Raw genomic sequence first — 13214 nt, 5'->3', positions numbered from 1 at the left:
GTACAAGTTTATTGGCTGTAACTTCAATGCCATTGCAGAGGTCTGTCTGGTGGTGCAGCCTTCCCTGTCACATGAGCATGGTACCAGCAGGGAGATGTATGGTCTCTGACTGTAAGACCCTCAGCTGTGTTGTTAGATATCATCTTTGAGTAGACATAAATACTTGTTTTCAAGTTAATAATTTACTTTTGATGCTGCTTTATTTTTTTGTACTTTGACTTGAGAAAAGAAAATGCAAAGAGTTATTTTCACATTCTGGTTTTCACATGTTAGCTCAGTGATTGCTTGGCAAATATTTCTTTGCTAGAAGGAGAACAGCTGGACTGGGTTTACCATAAAAGTTTATGGAAATGTTGCAAAATCTACTAATTTGGGCCAATCTTCAACTGGTGCTGTGTAGCATAGCGGCATTATCTGGCCCAGCAAGAAACTTGCTTTAGAGCAGCACTTCCACTGAGCGGTGGAATTTAGTGGTATTCCCCACTACCAGGGAGACTGATTGCTGTATCCCAGTCTGCGAGCACATCATAAGCAACACCACACAGTCTGAACTGGACAACACAGTTTGGCTAAAACCAAAGAAGAAAAGAAAGCCTGAATAATGTGCTAAATAGACAGAAAGGGAAATTAGGTGCAAACAACCCTTTGGAAATATTTCAAGAATAAAAGAAGCATTAAAACCCCCCTCAAATGTATCTGTTCTCTAGCTAAGTGATTATTTGATCTGGTTTGTATTGTATTTTGTATATTGCAACTCTCATATTGCAAAAAATGCTAGTACATAAAGCTAGAAAAGTATTAATGTAGACTTAATGAATACTCTAAAATTAGTTTATCTGGAGGATAAGTTAAGTATGTGTATAATTCAGAGTGCATATATACATTCACTTTGGTGTAGCAGAAGAAAGCAAACTTTTCAGGACTAAAATATAGTTTCTCAAGTTGGAATTTTAGAATGATTTTCCATATATTATATGGATTCAGATTAATCTCAATTTTAAATTAGTTAGAGACCTCTTCAGCATTAATCAACATATTTTTCCAAGTAACACATATTTTTTCTACTTTCCTTTCTTTGAGTCCTTGAATTTAATAATGTTGGGATTTCCTCCTCCAAAGATGGATCTGCTAAATAAATTTGAATGAACTCAGTACTTAAAAAAAGAATGAAACCCATTAAAATATAGCCTGATAAGATCATGAGTTTGAATCTATAATCCCCAAAACATGACAATTTGAAATGAAATCTGAATCAACGTGTTCTTCAACTGTTATTCAGAAGCGTTACCTCCTTGCTTTAAAAAACATTTCCCCAAGCCCATAACTTGAACATGAAGTTCATATAGGAAAATATTCTAGAATAAGGCTATTATTATACAAGCCCCATAACTCCTATGGAATTTCCCTTATGAAAGGGAACTCCAGACTGGCCAGTTGGCTTTCCCGACATCTTTGCTGGTAGAGACATTCAGTGGGGTTATTATTGTGGGTAATGCCCCATATGCTTCCTGCATTAAGAAGGTGAGGGGAGATGAACACCTGCCATGACATAACTCATAATGAAATTCACTCCGCAAGGTAGAAAAGTCCTAAAAAAATGAGTGGAAAATTGCTATTTCTGAATTTGAGAGTGTAGTTGTAGAGGGCACTTCCAGCCAAAAACTGATCAAGGTTTGAAAGAAGTGATGGGGACAGTCTGTATCTTGCATTTGCGGGATCATGGAAAAGTAAAGAGAAAGAGAAAGAGAAAGAGAAAGAGAAAGAGAAAGAGAAAGAGAAAGAGAAAGAGAAAGAGAAAGAGGAAAAGAGGAAAAGAGAAAGAAAAAGAAAAAGGAAAAGAGAAAGAAAAAGAAAAGGAAAAAAGAAAAAGCAAGAGTTGCCGGATTTTTAAAACAGGCTGGTGAGTTCTGGTTTTGGGTGGCAGCACTGACAGGCCTCACCTGTTCCTTGGTGTTAAGCACCACACAAACACAAACATTCAAGAGTAAAAGTACGTTCCTGCATGCCCCACCACAGATGGTTTGTAGAAATGGCAGAAGGAACTGACACTTAATAATATAACTGTACTTAGAAGCAAGTTTTATGATGCCAAGTACAGTATACATCTGCTAAAATGTAACTGTAAAACAAAAGGCACAAATTACAGATGTCAATGTACTTATGTGATGAATGTGTGGGACGATCCTATGGCAGAAGCTGGGAGGTATGGCAGGACAGGGCAAGGATGTCACTCTTCCTTAAGCATCTCCTTTAACTCCTTCTCCAGGCAGGTATGGGGCTGGATGGACCACTGGTCTGACCCCTCCATGGGTTTTTGTATTTTCAAAAGTGAGCAAACAAAAAGGGCATGTGAATTGAGTAGTCCTCCATTTTAATTTTTGTTTGTCTCTCATTTCAAACAGAGCTACGTGAATGATATTTCTGAGAAACAAACTATGCTTTTACCTCTAAACCTTTTCCAGGGTCGATCGGGTGTATTTCACAGGGTGAAATTAAGCTAGTGTGAAAGTGCCCTAGGTGTGCAGAATGGAAACGCTGACAGGCTTTTAGCTATAGATGTGCTAGCAACCCAACTCAAATGTATGTTATTAATTAAGCAGATGAAACAGAAAACAGAGAGAAAAATTAGCTCAAGTTCAGTGGTTACTTGTTGCAAATTTGTAAATGGGCTCTCTACTGTAGAGATATGTAAAATAATGCTCCTGTTAAAAGTTATGTGGAAAATAAAGGTTCTCAGCAAGCTAATTTTACTCCCTTAACAAAGCATGGTTTCAAGCTATTCTTGTTAACCATCCACCCACTTTCTTTTCCTTCACCACCTCAGATTTGCAGATAGGAGGTACAATTACAGTCCTTTGTTTCATCCTGAGATCTTTTTACAAAATAAAGTCTGCTTTTATCCTGTTGAAACCTATGTGCTTTCCTTCATTGTGTACAGCTAAAGGAGCTGAGGTCTAACTTTGAAGTAATCCTTTGTGTTGCTTTTTCCCCCTCCCTGCCTCTTTGTTTTATGTATAGCCTAACTGTGTGCCTTCAATTGAACTTTTCCCCTGCCAAATCACACACTTAGAGCAGGAAAAAAAGAGGCTGGGGTGAAATCCTGGCCCCACTATGCTTAATGGACTTTAACAGCGTTAGATTTCCACTCTAGTGGCCACTGCTCTTTTGAGTTGCTCCTTTTAGTCCTGCCTGAGATGTTTTTCCCCTCCTGGAAAGCGAGTGCTCTGGTGCAAATTTCTGATGTAGATGGTCTGCTGCAGCGAACAGAGTGCCACAATTTTTTGTGATTTAACTGGCTTTGACACTGGCACAGTAGCGGGGCCATGGTCTAAGAGTTTAAGTAACCCACTCTTAACATACACGCAATTCCTAATATGACTCCAAAAGAAAGAAGCTAAAGAAACCATGTATTTGTATTTATATTTGTATTTGTATTTCCTCTTTTCTACTGGGCTTTTTTCATCTGCTAGAGCATGCCAGGCAGACATTTCTCCGGTGTACTTCGTGGGGTTCTGGCATTTGTAGCAGAAGAGGATGCTGCAAAAGATAAGAAAGGGATGTAGAAATAAGGAAAGACAGTAAAAACAATGAAAAAAAAAAAGATAAAAATTACCAAGATAAGGTTGACAACAGTAGTGGGGATCTTGGCCACTCAGGTAGGTGTTTGTCTGCAAGATCAATATAGTAGGGGAATGGGGACAGAAAAGTTGAGATGCTAATGCTGGCGTGCTTCTCACAGTAGACTCTGCTTTTACTTTCATGCCTGCAATACAGCTGGTCTCTGAAGGAGCCACAGGAGATGGGATTGATGGCAGGCTTGTCAAGAGAGTGTATGCCTGAAGACTAAACTCTTCATCCTTCCTCTGCCAGTAGCTTCAGACTGCGCTGATTTCCTGACCATCTCCTTCATTTCCGTTAAGTAATCCCACTGAGCAAGCACACTGAGCCTTCAGGGCAGCACATGCTTTGGGTTGAATCAAATCCACAGGCATGTAGAGATTGGAATAGATATGCTTCATTAACCAGAATGGGCAGATTCACATTTCTGTGTCTTTTCCTTCCTTCCTCAGTGAGACCCAAAATGCGCAACATCATGATCCTGGGAGAAGCTGCTTCTTCCTTACGCAGTATCAGCTCCTCTCTGCAACTGAGGCACCACCTTTCCAAAATCAGTACTGTAAAAATAGTTAAACTTCTACAAGCCCCTCATCTCTTCCAATGAGATGTGCAGGGCACTGTGAACTTGTTCACAAAAAAGCTGCTTCCCTGTCCACAGACATAGCCGTAGTCTTCCTACCACCTATACTCATCTTCAGCTTAAAAGGAAGAGCAGTTCCACCGTGATCACAGTATCTTTTCTCCCTTTGTATCTCTCTTCAAATATTTTTATTATTCTGTTCTCCCGACACATTAAAGAGATGATTTTTTCCTTCCAAATCCATCCGTGAGATGGATACTAAAAGATACCATAGACACCTCTTGGTGTTTGCATTTCGCATAGGATGTTGAGAAATTGGAGAGGCTGCAACATGATTTGAGAGCTGGAGAAAACATCTGAAACCCCTCAAGTCTGCTTAGGTTATCAAAAAGAAGACAAAGTGGTGACTTGATTACTGTGTTTCAGTACATCTGGTGAAACATTTTGACATTGTAAATTCATCCAGAACAGGAGTTTCATGAGGACCGAAACAACTCGCAAACGTCAATGAATTCAGAGCATAGTTTCAGCCACAAGTGGAAAATCTTTTTGTTTTGGCACTTTTAAAGCTAAAGCTTATTCCTGCATTTGAAAAGATTTTAATTTAAAAATGTAACTAGGTGAAAAGAGGTTAAATAAAAGGGCTTACCTAATCATTTTGTATTGACCCAACCCTTTTGTTTGTTAAGGCAAATGCTGGGCTGACTTATTATGTTGATAATAACTGTTCTAGCAGTCCAGCTATCATTGTGTTAATTATTCTAGCACCAAGAGACATCCCCTGTGGTGGGCTTTCTACTCTGAAGTTGATGTAATAAAAAAAAAGCAACAAGACTCTGGAACATCTGAGCATTCTTGGATATATAAAAAACCACAGTCTTTTACCAATGGGAAAGTTAGAGAATGGCCTACCCAAGTTTTAATCTGATAGTTTGTCTCACAAAGAAGGCGAGGGAAAATTTAACCACTTAATTACTATCATCATTGTTTTTCAGTCTTAGTAATGATTCAAAGCTTTCCTATCAGAACTTTCTGATGTTAGCAGCGACCTTCAGATGGAGTATTCTCACACCCTCTAATTTTTAGCTTTTTGATTTGAAGATGCTCAGCTTTATAAAAAGTATTTGCTAAAATAATTATTCTGAAGATCCCTGCAAAATACCAAAATATTTTAGTTCATTTAAACCCTTGTGTACAAAGTTGTAGGGTGGGATTGTTAAGGCAATCAGGGAAGTGGACCCCTCAGGGAGATGACCTAAACTTTTTTCTGAATGAGGAATCTCAAGCTCAGGGTCTAGGTGAGAGAAGGAAAAATTGTGAAATGAAAGGACACATTTTCAACATTCTTATGAAGCAAAGTCACTTTGTGCTTATACAGCACTTGTACCTGCACTCTGCTTTTTGGAATAAGTGGTAGTGTTTGTCTCTCACTCTACAGAATACCAAATTTAAAGACAATAAAGATTAACTATCTCCAGCAACAGTACTTACATCTGCTCCATAGGGCAGCCAGCCGCTCTGGACTCCTCCAAGCTGTTCTGAAAAAGAAAGTATTTGTCTAATTGGACAAAGGTGCTTGGTGGAGCTCTAAAATAATCACTACCATTCCTCATCTTTCCCAGCCCTAAATATACATTTGAACTCTATCTTTTAATCCTGTTTTTTTGGCAGAATGTCTTTAATCTCCTGCCCTCCATACTAAGAAAAATTCATCTGCATGTGAGTTTAAGTAAAAGTTGCTATTTATAGTAGTTTTAAGTGGTTTATATTGTCTAAATTTTTATTATACTGTCATGATAAATTTACAGGCTTTTTTCCAGTGTTTTGCTTGAATAGAGGCTCAGATGTGTGCTCTGCTTACATCGCCTAACTACTGAAGTTGGATGATTTTTTTCTTCTTCCAGTAACAAATATCTTTACCCCTTCCTATCCTTTTCTAAAATACAGTCTGAGGTCATTTAGAAACAGTTGCAACTTTGACTTGAATTTTCTTTAATTGTTCCCACCAAGTAAAAAATAAAGACAAATTCTGGAAATGAGAAATTCCAAATGCTTTAAATCCTAGGGTTTGGTTCATAGCAAGCCTAAGGTGCCCTTCATAACCCTGTTTTGCCACTGTCAGTGCACCCATGGTTAGGATGCAATGTGGTAGTTTGGGTATTTATTTCAAGGATGCCCTACTCAAGCCGTCTACTTGTTTCTTTTTGTTTTTCAGCCTTTTCCTGTGGGATATAGTGTGATGATTCTCTGCCCCTCTTTGTGATTTCCTGTTTAAACTCCTAAAATATCTAAGAAATAATTAATGAATGTTACTTCAATTAGTGAGAGAAGAAATAAGAGTTGTATCGTATATTCTGGCTCTGTGGTCATATAGAAAAAGCAATTACTTTACAGCCCGCTACCTACATGCTAAATTTTTGGGTGATGATTTCCTGGATACATTAAGTTGAGTTAATAAAGAAATTTGATGCTGTGTTTTGGGTAGGGGGACGTCTGAAAAGCTGGTTGGGTTAGTCACTGACCTAAGGACTGCTTTCTTCTTAGTGACCATTCCATAGGATAACCTGGTTTCTTAATGACTGTTTTATTTTGTTTTAATTCCATGGTTGTTGTGACAGAATGAATCATCAGCTTTCGGAAAAAGCCAAAGCATCTAGGTTCAATTAATCATTAATCCCCTCGTGGTTTGCAGGGAGCTGTGGCAGGAGTGGGGAGAAGGCTCTAAGCTGGACTCAATGTCCAGTAATGCAAGAAGTTTTCAGGAGTTTCTGAAGAAAGTACTTCTTTAATGCGAGATTGACAGACTGCAGGGCACATGAACTAATCCTTCCATTCTGATCAAGCTTTGCTGTGACCAGTTTTGGGCCTGACACTGCAAGAAAAAATGTAGTACAAATAAAAAAGGACAGCAGAGGGAGTAATCTGAGATCTTGAAGACATGGTTTATTCGGAAAGGAAGAATGAGTTGTGTTAAGGCTTAAAGAAGTGTACCTCATGGGAGTATTTGAAATAAACAGAGAGGAAGAAAAAGATCTGATTTCTTGGTCAGTGAAGGACCAGTCAAGAAGTAATAGGCTGAAACCACATTATGGAAGGTACAAGTTATCAACAGGAAAACTTTCCAGTGATAAGCAGCAAAGAACATGTTCCCATATTCCTGTGACAGAATAAACATATCTCAAAACAAGCTAGGATTGACCCTCTAACACTACCCTATATTTCACCATATGTGCTCTGAATCAGGGAAATTTAAGTGTTGGTCATCTTCTTCCTTGGACCTTGCTTTAACCCTTGAACCAATGATTTCCAAGTTGGAAGATAAGGTGTGAGCACAATGAAAATGAGCTACCAAGCTTAAGCTAATCAGCTCTGGTTCTGCAGGACAGTATCGATACAGGTCTTGAGACGGGTCTGAGGAAGGCAGGAGGCTAAGGAGCCAGACCTAGTAATGCATGGGACAGGGCCGATTTATGTTCCTGATGCTCAGTAATATAAATACTGGGTCTAGTTGATGCTTGAGTTTTGGTCCCTTATCTAGTGGGCATGTGTTTAGATAAAATAATATAGTTTCAACAGAAGAAGCTAAGTTTGCCACTTGCTCCCAGTAGACTTTCTAACTTTCAAGCGCTTCTTGAGAGATGAGGGTTAAAGTCCTTTAACTCAGAGAATTCATTAGCTACTGTCTGGATTAGTACTTTAACCCCTGAGCTACTGGATTAAAGAGCAGAGGAAGGATCTTCACACCAGAAGTTTTGTGAAAAATTTAGCTTGAAGAAAACCAGATGAAACTATCATATGAATTCAGCAGAATTTATGTATAGTTTTAGGGTGACTGAAACTGAACTTCTTTTTGTGAAAAAAAAAAAAAAAGACCTTCTTACCACTGTAAACTGTTTCTAAGGTGATCTTCTAACACTTTTGATTATATTACACTGTCAATACATTTAGGCATACAAGGTTAAATTTAATGTTTGGACATGATCTCTGTGAATGCAATGTCTTCCTTCTTTTCTGGAAAGATATGACCTGACAACAGCTGTTAGCCTTATGAGAATAATGTCCTAAGTACTGTTTAGATGTTTGCTGCTGTTTTAAATGTTTTCAAGGGACCAGTGGACAATGCTTCTCTATGTTTTCTTTTACAAAGTGACCAAAAAGTTAACTGTGTCATGATCCTAGAAGATAAAGAATGACATAAAAAAAAAAAAAAAGACATCCCATTTTATCATTAGGTTACTGTATGTGCAAATACTTATTTTCAACTCTGCCCACTGATATTAAAATGCAGTACCAATTGCAACAGACCTAATTATTTATAACAACAGCTTTTTTCCTTTTTTACCCATTTATCAAAGTGCCAGAGTACTAGAACAGTCTCCTGTGCTATTTATGAATTGTAAGAACAAGTTTAAAATAATATCTCCAACTTATTTGTTGCTTAGCTATTTGGGGAGCGACTGTGATCTAGTGAAATTTACTAGTAAATATATGATTGATTCCAGCATATAGAACCTATGCATTTTTCAGACAGCCTAAACAAGTACGTATCCACTCCTGAATTCCCTGCCACCCAAAGCAGAGAACGATTGTTTTCTGAGCCATGGATCTGACTACTGTCCAGATTTTTTTTTCTTTTTTTCCCCCCCATAGTAAACCTCCACTATGTTGCTGACAGTGATGGTACTGAAAACCAGCATGGTGAGGAAAGTGAGCCCACCACTGTAAAAAGAGGAACAGAATAAGCAATATAAGTGGAAGCCAGAACAACAACAACAACAACAAAAGTCTGCAAAACAGAAATAAAAGAATAGTTTTGGTATTTTTTCTTCCTGTGTTAGCGTTTGTTGCTGTCACTTGTCATTTCAAGAAAGAAGTTTGCCCAGTTTAACTTACTTTTTGATATTAAAAGAAAACAAAACTGGCACTAGTAAAGAGCTCTATGTGCAGTTTTAATGGGAAAAAAATTTGTAAGAACTCAAGAGCAGATGAAGGGCTGTTGAAGCCTATAGCTGTGACAATGCTTGTGGGAAAGTCTGGAACAGCAGGGAGTAAAGTGTCAGCCAAGAAACCTGAAAAATAGTCCAAATGCTATTATGAAGTCCTTCTTTTAATAATGTGTTTTTAATTTTAATACTATATTACTATTTTGTTTATTTCTTAGGGACCTGTGTTTATTATAAAGCATTCCTTGAAGCTGTCAGTCTATGGGAGCTCCCCTAAACTCCCTCAAAACTCAGCTTTAGCGGTTTTCCTCTGTTTTGAGAGGGTACATTAATAACCACATACTAATATAGGCATTAAATAGGCCACCCACCCTCCAAGAAGTACAGTCCACATTTCTATCCACTCTTTATGGCCGCTAGCCTAATGGGAATGATGTCAAGGGGTACAATGAAACACTCTGCGCGTCTCTTGACTTCTATCTTAGGGAGGATCTTTCTGTGTTTGACAGCTATTCATTCCGTCAAGGAATATTACAGAGGAGCTGATTTAGTGCTGACGAGAAAAGGAAGGGCGCAGAACTGGTGTCCAGCTTGGGCTCTTGCCCTTTGGTCATGTCTGCATACATACGACCTGTAAGCTTCTCTAATTACTCATGGCTCTTGAGTTGATCACTCACATATGGTGCACGACCACGACCTATGAGCAATGTCTGCAGCGGCGGGAGCCTCATTTTCTGGCTGACTCCAGAGAGTTCATGCTTGCTCTCGTAACTCTCTATTCCCATCTGTGTCTGGCCAGGTCTTCTGGGTCTGTCCAGCAGCAGACACATGGGCACAAATGAGGTTTCTGAGGAAGCACATATTTGTGCATATGTGTATGTGCAATTTTTTATTACAAGCAGGGCTGGCAGCTCTGTTTATTTAAAGTTGCCTGACACTTTCTACCACAAAATCTTATTTCCAGTTGCTGAAATTTAACTATTCAATCTGCAATTTTTTAAGTCAATAGCCCACCTCAGATGCAAAAGATTGTAAGGGGCATGTGCTTATTTATTTGAAGTTATCAGGCAAGCCCCTTCACTGGATTCCTGAAAGTTAAGGACACTAATACATTGCTTTACAAGCAGTACATTTCTTTTCCTACATAAAAAACCACAGTTCTCTGGTGAGAACTCATGCCTTCACAGTAGCAGGGAGGCCTGCCAGCTTGGCTGGCATATTGGTGGCTGCTAGTCTAGGGGAATACTCTTTTAGTGATAATGTGTCCAAATCTGGCTGAGATTTAAGCCAACACCTCAGAAATTGCAGCCTGCCCTGTAACTGCAACTTCATTTGCTATTGCTGCAGCCGCGTGAAGGAACATGAACTGGTTGTAGGCTGCTCTCTAGTGTCTCTTGATTGACTGGGCTCCTGACTGCATTGCTGTCAAAACTCATGTGTCTGTCACCTATTCTACAAGTCCTTAGGACATGCCTTACAAGGACAAGACATCATGCATTCACCAGATATACCCAGTAATTGCAGATTATGCTGGTGCCACCTTTCAATGATCTCAAAGAGCCAGGGACCATCCACTAGCTCTGAGACCAGGTGACTTGGCTGTATCCACACTACATAACACTTGGCCTTGGGTCCCAAAACATGTGTGATACATACGTGCACCTAATGTAATAGGTATTTTTGGGATATACCAAAATTACTGTAATCAGCTGGCTCTCTCTGATGTACTGAATTCACTACACTTCCTGATCTATGCATGGATAGTAGCCATTTTTTTGATATTTCTTAGTATTCAATAGCCCAATCAGAGCTACTTCTCTGGCCAGAACAGCAGACAAATGGAGTACATCAATACCTCCAGGGCAAAGATTCTGTGCAGAAGACAAAAAAAAAGGGTATTTATAGCAAAACTCAGATGTTCAGTAACCATAGATTCAGTCAGATTGCTGAAGGGCCAAACCCAAGGCACCTTAGAAGGACCAAAAGGGGTCCATCACAGCAGGCGGAAAAGTCCTTACTTACCAAAGGCTACTCTTCTTCTGTCAGAAGCCAACACTCCTCCCTGCTATCACACTATCAGCAAATGCAAACGCTCCTTCTAGTGATAATGAACAAAGACAACGACCGCTCTAAATGTGTTATCAAGTTACTTCATTTGTTCAAGTGGAAGAATTTTTGCCTGGTGTACCAGGAGATCAAAAGGCAGTTACATAAGGTTTCTGTTCTCTTTTCTTTTCTGTTTTCCTTTTTCTTTTTTTAATTTCCTTTAAAAGAAAAACCCCAGACCTTCTTCACACATAAAGGAATTGTAATCCAATAGCATATTCAGAATTTAGGAAATTCCAGAATAAAAGGCACTTCCATCCTGTTCTGTTTATATTAAAAACGTGATTTTATAAAACATAAATATAGAAAATACTATATAGTTTGCATCAGTATAAAAAACAACCAGATTTTTTTTTACAAAAGCCTTAATCACAATGTGCATTATTCTCTGTTTCCTAGTATGTAATTTTTTATTATGGTGTCTGCTTTACAAAATTGTCTTAAACTGGGTTTTTTAAAATTAGTTCTCTATTATTTGCTTAATATTATTTTCCAAATAACCACTAAAAAAATTCCTCAGTTTGATCCTTCCTTCTTTCTAGAATTGTCATTCATGAATAATGAACCGAATAACTTTTTGGTATTTTTCTACTTTATTTGACATTTTCTTTATGTAACTATCCTGAATTGTAATCCAATAAATTAAGAATTCCTTCACTAATAATTATAAGAAATGCAATTGCACATAAGAAGAAAATTATATAATACAAAGTAATACCAGACTGAAAAGCCAATCAATTGTTTCTAATAATTTTTAGTATTGTGAAAGAAAAAAAAAACCCCAAAACAGCGCATGATGTTTTCAAGCAGAGCAGCTTTTAGAGAGCTTTTATCAACAGCAGCTGTCACAGATGGGTTATGTTAGTTAAGAAGATTCCAAAACAGGAAAGCAAACCCCATGCTTAAGTAAATGAGAAGAATATCAGCTTGGTTATAATACTCTTTCACTAAGAGAATATATAATGTTGGGCTCGTCTGTGTTTCCTTAGACATGAGTAAGGAAGTGTAGGCCATAAAATATAGTTCAGAGCACTTTTTCCCATCTAAAAAACTTGCATCTATTCACATGCTCAATGATTAAACAGAACACAATATATCATTCCACATATTTTGAGGACTTTGTAGGAGCCTGGATGAGAGAAGTGCTCAGAAGATCTTGAAGCCAAACACTTTAGACGAAGGAAAACACTTTATTGCCAGATTCATTTGTGAACATGATAGATATTCTTATCTTAATGTATTACAAATGGATGTAGTTACTAATTTTTATTTGAATCTTTACAGAACTTTAATTAAACAAAACTGTTCTCCATAGAATTAGCAAAGACAGTCAAAACCCAAAAGGTATTCATAATCTGAAAATGAATAAAACTTTGTCTGACGTGATCTCATATTTTCTGATTTTAGTCATGTCAATAGAATTAACTGGAGTGTACTCAGTGATTCCTGTAATCTGTGTTATAACACAGCTCTTCATGAAGTGACAATGATGATGGTTATATTTGTCAAGTTCACTGCATAGTCACATGGAAGAACTAATCAGCATCAGAACACTGTTTTAAGAAATATTTCTCTAGCCAAATCCATCAGCATAATCTAATAATAAACTATCAATTTCAGGCTTTGCAAACAAGATTATGTTCTTTATTCTGTCTATGTAGTGTAAAGCATGAGATGGAAAAATGCAAGCATGTTCTTGATCTTATGTACAGAGTGCTCTCACAATCATAGAATGGTTTGGCTTGGAAGAGACCTTCAAAGATTATCTAGTCCCCCCTCCCTGCCATGGGCAGGGGCATCTTTGACTCAGGTTGCTCAAAGCCCCATCCAACCTGACCATAAACACTTCTGATGATGGGGCAGCCACAGCTTCTCTGGGCAACCTGCTCCAGTGTCTCATCACCCTTATCGTAAGAACTAGAACTCCTTTAGGTTCCACAATTTGTGTTCTCAACTACCTATTGCTG

This window comes from Egretta garzetta, unplaced genomic scaffold, assembly GCF_000687185.1.
Source record: "Egretta garzetta isolate BGI_Z169 unplaced genomic scaffold, ASM68718v1 scaffold415, whole genome shotgun sequence".
In the NCBI taxonomy this organism is placed as follows: domain Eukaryota; kingdom Metazoa; phylum Chordata; class Aves; order Pelecaniformes; family Ardeidae; genus Egretta; species Egretta garzetta.
This window is presented reverse-complemented; position numbering follows the sequence as displayed.